Source organism: Mesoplodon densirostris, chromosome 14 (assembly GCF_025265405.1).
Source record: "Mesoplodon densirostris isolate mMesDen1 chromosome 14, mMesDen1 primary haplotype, whole genome shotgun sequence".
Taxonomy (NCBI): Eukaryota; Metazoa; Chordata; class Mammalia; order Artiodactyla; family Ziphiidae; genus Mesoplodon; species Mesoplodon densirostris.
Window position 1 is genome coordinate 28497899 of NC_082674.1, and position 12460 is coordinate 28510358.

A 12460-nucleotide genomic window follows, 5' to 3' on the forward strand; every position below is an offset into this window, starting at 1 on the left:
GGGGATACGGGTTCGTGCCCCGGTCTGGGAGGATCCCATATGCCGCGGAGCGGCTGGGCCCGTGAGCCATGGCCGCCGAGCCTGCGCGTCCGGATCCTGCGCGTCCGGAGCCTGTGCTCCGCAACGGGGGAGGCCACAACAGTGAGAGGCCCGCATACCCCAAAAAAAAAAAAAAAAAAAAGAAAAGAGTAAAAAGAAAAGACTAAAAAGGAAGTTCATTTTAATAAAATATTTGTTTAACCCAATATATATTATAATTTTGACTTGGAAGCAATATAAAAATTATTGGAATCTTTTATATTTTTTCACACCTTGTCTTCAAAATCTAGTGTGCATTTTACACCTAAGACATCTCAACTAGGACTAACCTCACTTCAAGGGCTCAATAGCCATATGGGACTAGTGGCTACAATACTGGAAGCAGAGATGTAGAGTTTCCCCATGTATTATTGAATGCATAGTTACCTACATGTGCTTTGGGCCTTTTTTTTTTTTTTTTTTCACGGTATGCGGGCCTCTCACTGTTGTGACCTCTCCTGTTGCGGAGCACAGGCTCCGGACGCGCAGGCTCAGTGGCCATGGCTCACGGGCCTAGCCGCTCCGCGGCACGTGGGATCTTCCCGGACCGGGGCACGAACCCGTGTCCCCTGCATCGGCAGGCGGACTCTCAACCACTGCACCACCAGGGAAGCCCTTTGGGCCTTCTTTTAACTACAGATATCTAAAGCAGTACTAGGAATGTCTTGTACCAGAACTCTTCATGAAGCACTCACCCCAGTGATGCCTGTGCTTGGAAGAATGTGCATTTTCCAATTGTTGGATGCTGATTTACAAATGTCTGTTTAACTGTGCTTATTGGTTACATTGTTCATATCACATATATTTTTGAATATTTTGTCTGCTTGATCTATTAATAATTGGGAGAGATGTGTTAAAATCTTACTCTATGATAGTGCAGTTATCCTGAAACTGTTTCAGGATTTTTGGTGCTATCAGCATTTTCTACAGAACCATGCTACTTGTTCTTTTCTCTCAGTTCAAAGCATCCAGCATCAATTTCAGTCCCTTTTTTTGGTTTTACCTTTCTAGGGGATTTACTGGTATAGGAAGTGGGATATCCTGTGTTTGAAATTTCCCTTACTTCAGCAAACCCAGTCTGTACTACATTAAAAGTATGCTTTATTCAGGATCCACTAGTTTTGTAGCAGGAGTTTCTTTTAGTATCTAGATATTTCTCCAGGAGTAAAACTCCTTTATTTGTATTTTTAAAAGCACTTTTACTTCCATTATTTTTTTCATTATCTAAAAATTCTTCAAGAAATTGTCTGTATGTTTGCTCAATTGTTTTTCAAGTTGTCTTTTGACTTATTTTTTTTATACTGAGAATTGTTCATTTGCTTGTTTTGCAAATGTTTTAAATGTATATGTGGCCAAAGCTACTCACTATAACTTCGTGTTTTCTGACTATTTTCTTATTTACAAATATATTCTTCAATACAAGATTCCATAGATACCTATCAATCTTTTCCTAGCATATTTATGGTTTTTCTGTTAATATTTGCCTCTAATTTATCTGAAGTTTATTTTAAAGAAATGACTGTGTAAAAATCTCATTTTTTACTTCAGTGATTATCCAATTTTCCTGAAGTAATTAATGAATAATCCATTCTTTCACTGCTGATTTGAAATGTCATTTTTATCACAGAATAAATTATTTTGATTTCTTGGTCATTGTTCTGATTCTGCTGTTCCAATAATCTCTCTATATCTCAGATTTCAGCATTTTACTGTTTTAATTAATTCAGGTTTAAAGCAACGCATAATAAGTATTAGCATATATATTTCTTTATTGCTTTTATTATGTGTGGATTTTTCTTGCATGTTTGTTTTCTGTTATACTTTACACATCCTTCAATGAAGATAAAAAGATGTGCTAAGATTATAATTTTTAAATTTTTATATTAATTTTGGAATTTAAAAAAGTTTTTAACATTCCTATTTGAGCAATGGTTTCTCACTCGATTTACTCAACTTGTTAGTGTCCATTGTTGAAATTTTAAACTTATTCTCAAATGGTTCCTATAAAATTATTACTAAAACAAGCAATTTTACATTTTAAACTTTTTAGTAGAGAAAATTGCAAACATAATTGAAAGTAGAGAGAATAGTATAAAGAACATCTGTTTATCTATTACCTGGATTCAACAATTATCAACAAATGGCTACACTTGCTTCATCTATGCCTTCACCCAGGTCCAAATCACCCCTTTTATTTTGAAACAAATTCCAGAAACTGTGCCAGTATTTCAGTAAGCATCAAAATATAAGGACTCATTGTTTTAAACATAATTACATTACTATTCACAGCTCAAAAATTAACTACAGTTCCAGGGCAAATCAATTAAACTTTACAAACTACAATTTCCTCATCTGGAAAATGAAAAACTAGTAGTACTGTCTCTTAGGTTAAAAAAAAAACCTATTGTTATTATTAATAATAATAATCTAAATGATTATATTCATTTATCATTTGATCTATTATATGATGGGTTTTATTGACACACTTTTATGTTGAATTGTCATGCATTTCTAGAATGAAACCTCTCTAGTAGTTATATATTGATATTTTAATATATTTTTGGAATCGAGTGATGAGTATCTTACTTTGTACTTTTGCATTTATTTTATGTGAGATTATTTTCTAGACCTTTCATTCATTTTCTCAGCTGTTTAATAGGTTTTACTAGCTCATTGTATTAATTTTCTTTCTTTCTCTATGCCCAGGAATGGTTTGACTATTACCAGAATTTGTTACCAACACATCTGAAGCTTGGTCATGGAGGCATCTGGACTTGACAGCATTTGGGGAGGTAACCATTTTTCAGGTTTTTCACCTGGCTTTATTTCTTCTGTTTCTTAAAGTCAGATCCAGGTTCCATGCCTCTTTCTAATCTCCTAAAGGATATTATGCATTAATATTGTACTTGTTTTATAATTTTTCTGTATGGTCTTTCTTTCCCATAGAGTGTGAACCTTTCAAAGGTGAGAACCAGTTCTGACAATAGATACTCAACAAATGTTGACTCGATAAATGAGTGAATAAATTAATATATATGTAAAACACCTAATACACTAACTGATATAGATATCAGTTACTCTTTCTAATATTCGCCAAGAAGAAAAAAATTTCAATCATAGGTTTTGGGGATGAAGATCATAATCCCATTGTGCTCTATAAATCACTCTGTCCTTTTGGAGCCTTTACATAAAATAGTGTCTATAGAGGCAACTGTCCTCCCAGAGTGCCCAGGATATGTGAATTGCCTGTGTTTGGCTTTCTTTTTCTACAATCTCTATTTCCTGTTCTAGGTTTCTCAAGGAATATAAATTAATGAACTATACCATGTACTGAGATTAAAAGAGACAAAATATTTGAAAGGGTGAGAAACAAACTTTCTCAAAATCATAAATTATATGGTAATGCCATTAAGCATTCTTCATGCAGATAGAAAAAAGATAAACTCAGCAGGTGATGATGATAAAGGCTATAAACATTCATTTTTAGTCTGCAGGAGACTTGCTGTCATTCCTTAAGGAAAACATTTAAAATGTGTGGGACTCAGTGTCTTCTTTATCTCTTATTCACTATGATCACTTGTTTTATAGGAATTTAGTCTAAGAACTTAATAATAATTAAAACCCCAAAAAGAAAATGAAAAACAAGAACCATTAAAAGAACTGTAGATATCGAATAATAATAATGTGAGAATTTTAAGCCATATAAAAGCTGTGCTAGGAAAAAAGTACTTAGCTTTGATCACAGAATTGTGAAATGTTTCAGATTTCTGTTTTAGATCTGAAAATGAATTTATGTACACCAGGAGTTTTTGTCAGCCTTATGGCTCAGTGTAAAAATTAATCTTGGACAGGCAGGGCTGTTCCTCAATTTCAACTGTCCTGGAAAGAAAACAAGTTTTTTTTTTTTCAATGAATTATAAACATTTTGCTTCCATTCAATGCCAAACACTAGCTCATATCCTGCACATTTGAAACATGTAGTAGTTTGGATGATGTTCCAGGTACTTCTCTTATATTTTGTTTCATTTCATTGTGTTTAGTGCTTTTGTTTGCTTTTCACAAAATATATATTTTGAAGTTTGTACTTTGTTGGATTTTATTTCTCTGTCCCAATTTGAGGCAGCTGGTAGAAAGGATGGAGCCTACTATGTATACAGAACAACTATTAAAATATTTCAGAGCAAAAATAAAAGTTTCCAAATTGCACTGAAAGCAATTTTATTTTTACTGAAGATTCTACATTGTATGCTTAATCTCTCCAATTCACTTTTTCAAAATGCTCTGCCTGAAACAGCAGTCCCTCCCCCCCCAACACACATACAATGTGCATATACAAATTTACTAACATCTTTTGACCTTCTGGACATGTTAAAGAGAGCCCTGGAAGCTAGATTGAAGAGATTTAATTCAGCTCATCAAATTGTAATCATCTAGTGTACATCTGTTCATGTCAATATAATAGATATTCACAGAACACATAAAGCAAAATCTACCATTTGCTCACTGTGGTACTAGAGAACAGTGGGATTCTAACAGCAGCCAATATCACGTCTCCACTAAACTTAGTTCTGTGTTTCACTCTGAAAGTTTAATAAAATGAAGCCCTCTTCCACATTACCCAATCAACCCATTTTTAACACCTATTTTATTTTTTCTTCACAAGCATTTGCGTCTTAAGCCCAAAGATGCAAAATATAACATTGTATTTTCATACACTGAAAATACACATTAATTTCTTAAATCATGCCTTCATCCACACACAGGCACTGTGAAATGTAGATGACTCTTCTTTGGAAGATAAAGTTTTCCTCTTGTCAGTTCCTAGCAGTTTTCCTGACATCAAATATAAACACACAGCTGGAGGTCCTTGGTGACCTCTTAGGGAAAGAGGAATCAAAGCTAAAGCAGATACCATATAGGTCGGAAACCTGGGTTTTTAAACAGAGCCTCTCACCTGTAATTGGCCTTTCTTCCATTACTGTATTACCATCAGTAATACTGAGATTTTTGAGATTTTTTAATAATTTTGAGTTTTTTTAATATTAGGAGAGACTTAAATTATAAAAACTTGTTGTTAATTCACAGATAGCACCAAAATTAGACAAGATGACTGTTGATGTAATTACTATCATAACTGAAAACATGTCTGAAGATCTTGAAATAGTTATTCCTGTTTTTCAACTATATTTGACTTCACCAATGAGATTATAGTACTATCAAAATTGCCCAAAGACCAATTACAAGATTCAACAGTTAAATACCACAATTATAAAGGAATTAACTATAGAAAAGTGTGTCAGTCCTTAATATCAATTTCACAGGGCTATTATTAACTTCGGAGGAAAGATCAGCATACTCAAGTGATCTCTAAAGTCCAGTGTTTTTAGATATTAGGACATAGGTAGCAAAATCATAGATATATGCTTGAGAAATACTGCTGTATCTCAAATTGAAAGGACAGAAGATGACGACTTCTTGAAATGATGTACAGGTTAGTTTCCCCAGGAAGCAGATTTTGAGATGGAAATCTGCCAAAAGACGTTTACTGGGGAGTGCTTTCAGAATCAACACCTGTGGGGAGAGTGAAGGAAACTGGATTGGGCAGAGGGTGAAGCTGAAATACAATGCAGTCACAGTAAAGGCTTCAGCTAATTTTATGAGGAGCTCTGGAATCAGGAAGACCCTTCAGACCACGGAAATCAAAAGGATATTTTGCCAAACTTAACTATATTGAAACTCATTAGATAATGAGTGACTTTACAGCATTCAAACAGCATTTAGGCTTGGCATCATTGACCAGGTCCCCTACTACTGTAAATTGCCCTGGATTACAATTTGGAATTCACTTGTGTTGTGGTTCTAGAAAACATGAAACTTGACTGGGTACGTATAATAGTGGTTTAATAACATTTTTCTTCTGTTCACATGGGATTTTTGTTCAAAGGTTGTGTTAAAATACTTGGCCATATTTCCTATTTCTCAAGCCAGAATCCTGTAAGTCACTGTTCTTACCTGTTTCTTTCTCACACCACCCTCTAGAGCCTTTTAAGTTCAAAGCCTTTCAAATTTAACTAATAAATCTCTCTTGAATTCCCTTTTCTTTGTCCCTTGTTACTATTTCTTTAATTCAAGTCATTAGCTTTCATTGCTTCGGTTACTGAAATAATGTCCTCACAGGTTTCCTGGATTTGACTCTTCCTGGATATAAGCAATGGCTGATTATCATGGTAGTTTGCCCAACTGGAGGTTTTGAAAATAAAACAAAACCAAAAGAGCCAACATTAGTATCCAGAAAACTCAGTTTGATTTCCAGTTACCTCTTTGTTGCATGCAAAACTTTAAGCAGGTTACAGAAACACCCTATACCTCAGTAGTTACAGATGTATATTATTTATGAATTTATATTGTCTAATGTATTAACTAATATAAATAAAAGTGCTTAATGCCATGACAAGAAAATAGGGATCTTTAAATCAATGCTAATTGAATTTGATTTCCTTTGGTCCTTAGGGATACTAATAGAGTCATTCTATAATTAAAAATTAAATTTAAAACATGTTATATATTTGTAGAGCCCTAACTATTAATTGTATTTTCTATTTAAGATAATTGAACTGTGAGAGATGTTATGGAGTGTAAATTTGTTTAAATACCATAGCATTCAGGGTCAAATCAGGAGACAGAAACCACAGAGTAATTTGAACAATAAATGCCTAATATAAAAGGTTGTTAACTAGTAACAGGGGATTAGCTATCAAGAGGATAAAGGGAAACATAAAGAATACAGGAGCAGCAGATACAGGGATCAACTACTACCCAACCCATAGGACTGAGGTAGAGTACCAAAGAAGAGGCAATTTGGGAGAAGGACCCTACCCCCAAGGCTGAGTTACAGACTTTGTCGTACCAGATAAGGCTGTAACCTACTTGTTCCTAGAGTAGTTCATTAAGATGCCGCAGTATAATGTTTGCACACATGCAACTACCCAATGGGGTGCTGAAAAAAAAAAAAAACAACTCACCTAGAAGCTACCTGGGGAGGTGCTGCTGAAATTACCAGTGTACTGTCTGGGACACCAGCAGTATTCATCAGGAACTGCCTGGGTGCCCATGAAACTCCCCTGGAAGTTGTTCATGGGTAAAATGCTCATGGGGAAGCTCTTTGGGAGTGAGTACCACTACATGTCTGCCTTTACATGTCCTTTACATGTCTGCCTTTATGTTGCAGCCAAATGCTGCAATAGCAAGAAGAAAAATGATACACTGGGACAAGGAAGAGAAGCCCCTTTATCCTGCATTGTGCCTCAGTGCAAATTTAACAGGGTTAAACTAAGGAGAAATGTTTAAAAGGTTTAGCTGAAGTATCACAAGCAGGGCAATAAAGGGAGAAGTTGGAGGTGAGAGGCACCAATTTTACACATAGGTATACATATCTATACAGTGTATACATATCCATCTTTTGGGGAAATGGGATATCGTTTACTGTTTGTTGGCTCTTTTAATTCAACATCGGAGGGCTGATACTCATTTAGGAAATAGAATATGACCATTTATCTTTAGACATCATTTACCATTTAGAGATTATGAGCAAGTGCCCAGCTACTGCCAACTGCAGTAAGTAAAATTTAAGAAGTAAAAACTGCAAGTATTGCTGGAGACTACTGTTTCCCCTCTATAAGGTAAATATGTAGTGAGCAGTTAGCTTTCACCAAACATCCTTGCCTCTGTGTAGATGAAGTGCTATAAATCCCCAATAGTGAAGAGAGAGAAATAGTGTCATTGATCTTGTTTCCAGAGGAGTGGTCAACTGAGAACAAGAGACTGTATGATGTCAACAGGCACTGCACACATGGGGCCTTTTTCTTTAGCCAAAAAGTTTCCTCAGTGATATACGCATCAGGGAAACTCTCTCATCCTGCAGGTGGAGGAATATATTGGCAAGACCAATTTGGAGACCAACTAACAGTATATAGTAAAAATGAGGATGCACCATCCCATTGTTAGCTTAAATCTCAGAGAAACTCTTATTATATATATATATATATATATATATATATATATATAATATAATTTATTTATTTATTTATTTATTTATTTATTTATTTAAAGACATGTACATGAAAGTACATAAAAACATTATTATGGCAAAAACAAAATTGGTGTCAATCTAAATGTTCATCAATAGAAAAATAGATGAATAAAGTGTTGTATTCTCAGTGAAATACTATAGAGCGGCAGAAACAAATTAATTAGACCTATTCACAGTAGAAATAACCAATTATCTTTAGAGAAAAATACAAGTTGTAAAATAATGTATATAACATTTATATAAAGTTTAAAGTAATACATATACACACATATGTATATGTACAGTTTAGAACAACATGGATCAGTAATAAATGTAAAAAAAATACATATAGATGATACAAACACATTTCAATATAATGATTGCCTCTGGGAGTGGAGAGAGAGGAATGATATCAAGAATTCATAGGAATCTTTAACTTCTTATGTAGTATTTTATGCCTTAAGCTAGAGGTAAATACATTGATATTCAATCAATCGTTATTTTACTTATGCATGTCTTTGAAAACTTTATACCACATTTTTTTAATTGGAGAAAGGTTTTACTCAGGTATATGGCCATACTGATATTGGCTACTAGAGGTGTTTCAGAAAATCATGATGGAGGAACATCTTTACTCTTTCTCCTTAGTAAATCACAGCTGCTGTGATTAAGTGCTTGGAAATCACTTACATAAGGGAAGAATGGGAAGTTTTAGAGCTTGAGGAAGTAAATAATTTTTATTTCATAGTAGAGAAACATTTCCATATTACAGATGGGGGCGTGGTCAAGAATCAAGAATAAAAAGGGAGTCTAGAGTCCAATCCCCGGTAAACCAAGGAAGTACTTCAGAAATTACACTAGAGGTCCATCACTTATCTCCTTCCAGATTTCTTTCATGGTATGACATTAAGATCTCAGTACTCTAGTTGAAAAACTTTACTGAACAAGTAGATTTTATTACAATGAATTGCATCAGTTCAGGAATTCTAGGTAGATTTTATAGCATCTGTAGCCATGAGTCAGGTATTATAGCAACTGTGAACCCTTCAAGAAAAGTTTCATGAATAAATGTACAAATAGGTGGGTAGATGGTTGGTGGATGGATGAAAATGTAATGTTAGTTAAGATGTAGCTCAGAATATCAAGGTATAGAGAAAACACATATAAGTACTTTTCTTATATTTTAGTTATCAAAAACCAAAGTACAAGTTTCAGAAAACATACTGTATTAAAAATGTTATTTTAAAGTTATTCGTTGCTTTAAAATCTCTGTGTAGCACTCCTACAGGTAAACTACGTCATGCCTGCAAATATGTTTTACTCATCCGATCTGAAAAAATACCATTCAGGCCACAGAATTTGCATTTGGTTTACCAACACTCTCAATGCCAAACTTTGCTGGTGGGCATCTCAAACTCCCCTCTTTGCTCCCCTAGTGACCAGGATTGATTTCCATAAAATTCAAGGCTATACATGAGAATGGGGTGAGAATAACATATTCTATTCTTCGTACTATTTTCTTACAGTGTTTACTATTATACTGGTACTACTTGATTTCTTAAGTCTTTTCTTTCCCTACTGCTAACAAATTAAATTTTGAGTACATATTTGCTTAATAAATGAAACACTTATGATTGATCAAGAAGTAAAATTAAGAGTAAGCAAGAAAAACTTAGCTATATATTAAAGTACAGTCAGACCAAAATAAAAACAATTATCCTCTGTCATGAAATTCAGGCAAACCTGACTTGCTTAGAGCAAAAAGGGAATGAATTCTGGAGATGAATGTTCTTCCCTTAAGATATTAAATTCATGGCCTAGAGATAAAATACAACATTAAAAAATGTAATCAGAGGAAGAAAGAAAATCTTGGGCTGATTTCCTAATAGTATAAGGAGGGGAGAAAAAAAACACAAAGAAATGTGGAAGGACTATATCCACTAAGAAATAGAGATGCTCAAGGACCTTACCCCTCAACTTCCACCCCACAACCGCACCACCCCAACGTGGCCCTATGATCAAGTAGTTCAGCAAGGCGAAGAGAAGAAATTTTGCACACAGTGGGTAGCAGATTTTGGTGGGAGAATTGCTGGGCATGTTGTTAGCAAAACAGTTAATTTTGTTTATACCCATTACATATAATATAGCCATAATCCTTTCAAACAAATTGAATTATAGATATTGTCTACTACTATTTATTGATCAGCAAACACTCATTCATCCTTGTAATGATTTATTAAGCATATACAAATTTACTGATCAATTTGGGGGATGTCTGTTTTTACTAGTGAACTCTAACCATATGTGGAGGTTTGGGAACAAAAAAAAAGCATCCCTGGGATAAATGAAGGAAGTATGTCAATGAAGATAACTTAAACTTTGAAAATAAGAATTATGATCAAAACACTTTGGCCAAGTCTTCACTTTATGGGTGCTTGCTCCCACTTGCTCTGAATTTTTCACCGTTACCTGTCATTAATCCTTCCACCTGATACAAGAATAGTAGTTGCATGAAAAACATTAGTTATTGTGCAAAACATTTAAAGATTTGAAAGTTTCAGTAATCATTAAACCACTGATCTTGTCTAAGAATTAAATAAAGGACACAATCAACGATGTCTAGGGTACAGGATCAATTCAGAAAACAACAAAGAAGGGATAGCCAATAACACGCTGGAATACAAACGGTGAATTGAATAGGAGGGGAGAACTATTAGGATAAACAATCTGTTTATGGGTTTGTAGATCAACCTAATCAATTATCAGTAATATTCACACATTTGGACCTTCAAAACTAGATCCATTTCTGCACAGTCTCTGTCAACGATTCCAAGTAAATTCGGTTCTCCTCAATTTCCTTAATTCATTGGAAATGGTGCTATTGATGTCCAATTCTTATAAACATTTATAATACAGATTTTCTCCTAGTCTCTTCTTAAAAATATTTGATGACTACACATTTTAAAACTTTCTGTTAGAATATCAAAAATTTACATTTATGCTTCAAATTCTATTATGATTTAGAAAAAAAGGAAATCTGGATACAAGTCTTCCAAGAATAAATTATGTTTCCCTAAAATTTTCTGTGATTGTGGTGTCTAAAGTATAAACCTATGTTGACCAATACCATTGGCCAATACATATGTGGCTATGGAGCATTTTAACAGTGACTAGTCTAAGTTGAGACATGCTATAAGTGTAAGATACAAACCCAATCTCAAAAACTTAGTATACAAAAGAAAGGATGTAAAATACCTCTTTAATAAATCTCTATATAATTATATGTTGAAATAATATTTTAGATATATTGGGTTAAATAAAATATATTATTAAAATTAATTTTACTTGTTCCTTTTTAAAATGGAGTACCAGAAGAAACAAAATTATATATGTGGCTTGCATTTATGGCCTGCATTATTTCTCTATTGGACAGTGCTGATATAGAGAAAATGTAAGCATTATCAGTTAGGCACTTTTCCTGATTTGTTCATTGCTGTGTTCCATGCAAACATAACTGTGTCTGGTACACAGAATATATTAAACGGTTGTTGAATGAATGACAAGAGTAAAAATGTTTGGACCCAACCCACTATTAGATCTTGAAAAGATTTTAAATGCACTGTAGAGGACTCTCATAAAGAATTAGATTAATCTAGTGGATATTTTTCCCAGAAAATACTTCACAATGAAAATGTGTTCTGTTCTGACTGTTTTACTTCAAATTTTCATATACACAAACCTCGTTAAGGTCAAAATACCATGGCCCAAAACAACTGTGTGATCAAAAAAGTATAACCAGAATATTTTGTATTTCAACAGTGTGCTTATTTTAACAAGAAATATTTTGTCTCACTGTTAAATTATGCTTAATTTAACAAATAAAAAATATACTCAAATTTGAGACTTGACTGAAAACACGTCAGAAGACTAAAAACTAGAACTGATAAATTGAAAATGGGTGCAAAAATAATAACTTGATTTCTGATGGCGAAAATATAATGCACTGGTCACAATATAGATAGTCTGGAATGAAAGTCTCAAGTGGCAGATATATTATAATAAAATAGTTTACACTTAAATTATGAATAGTTCAGAACTCTTTTCTAAATGATTCATTCTAAAGATTATTGTGGAGGGACTTCAACCAAGTACTAGACAATGCCAAATTTCTTTGTTATGTAATTAAGGTTCATTTTCTATTAGATTCACACCTTTTTTTTAAAAAAATACAGCAGGCAAAGACTTGCAAGTTCAAGCATTAAATATTTATCTGCTTATTAAACATACACACTGTGAGTTCTAAATGAAAAAAAA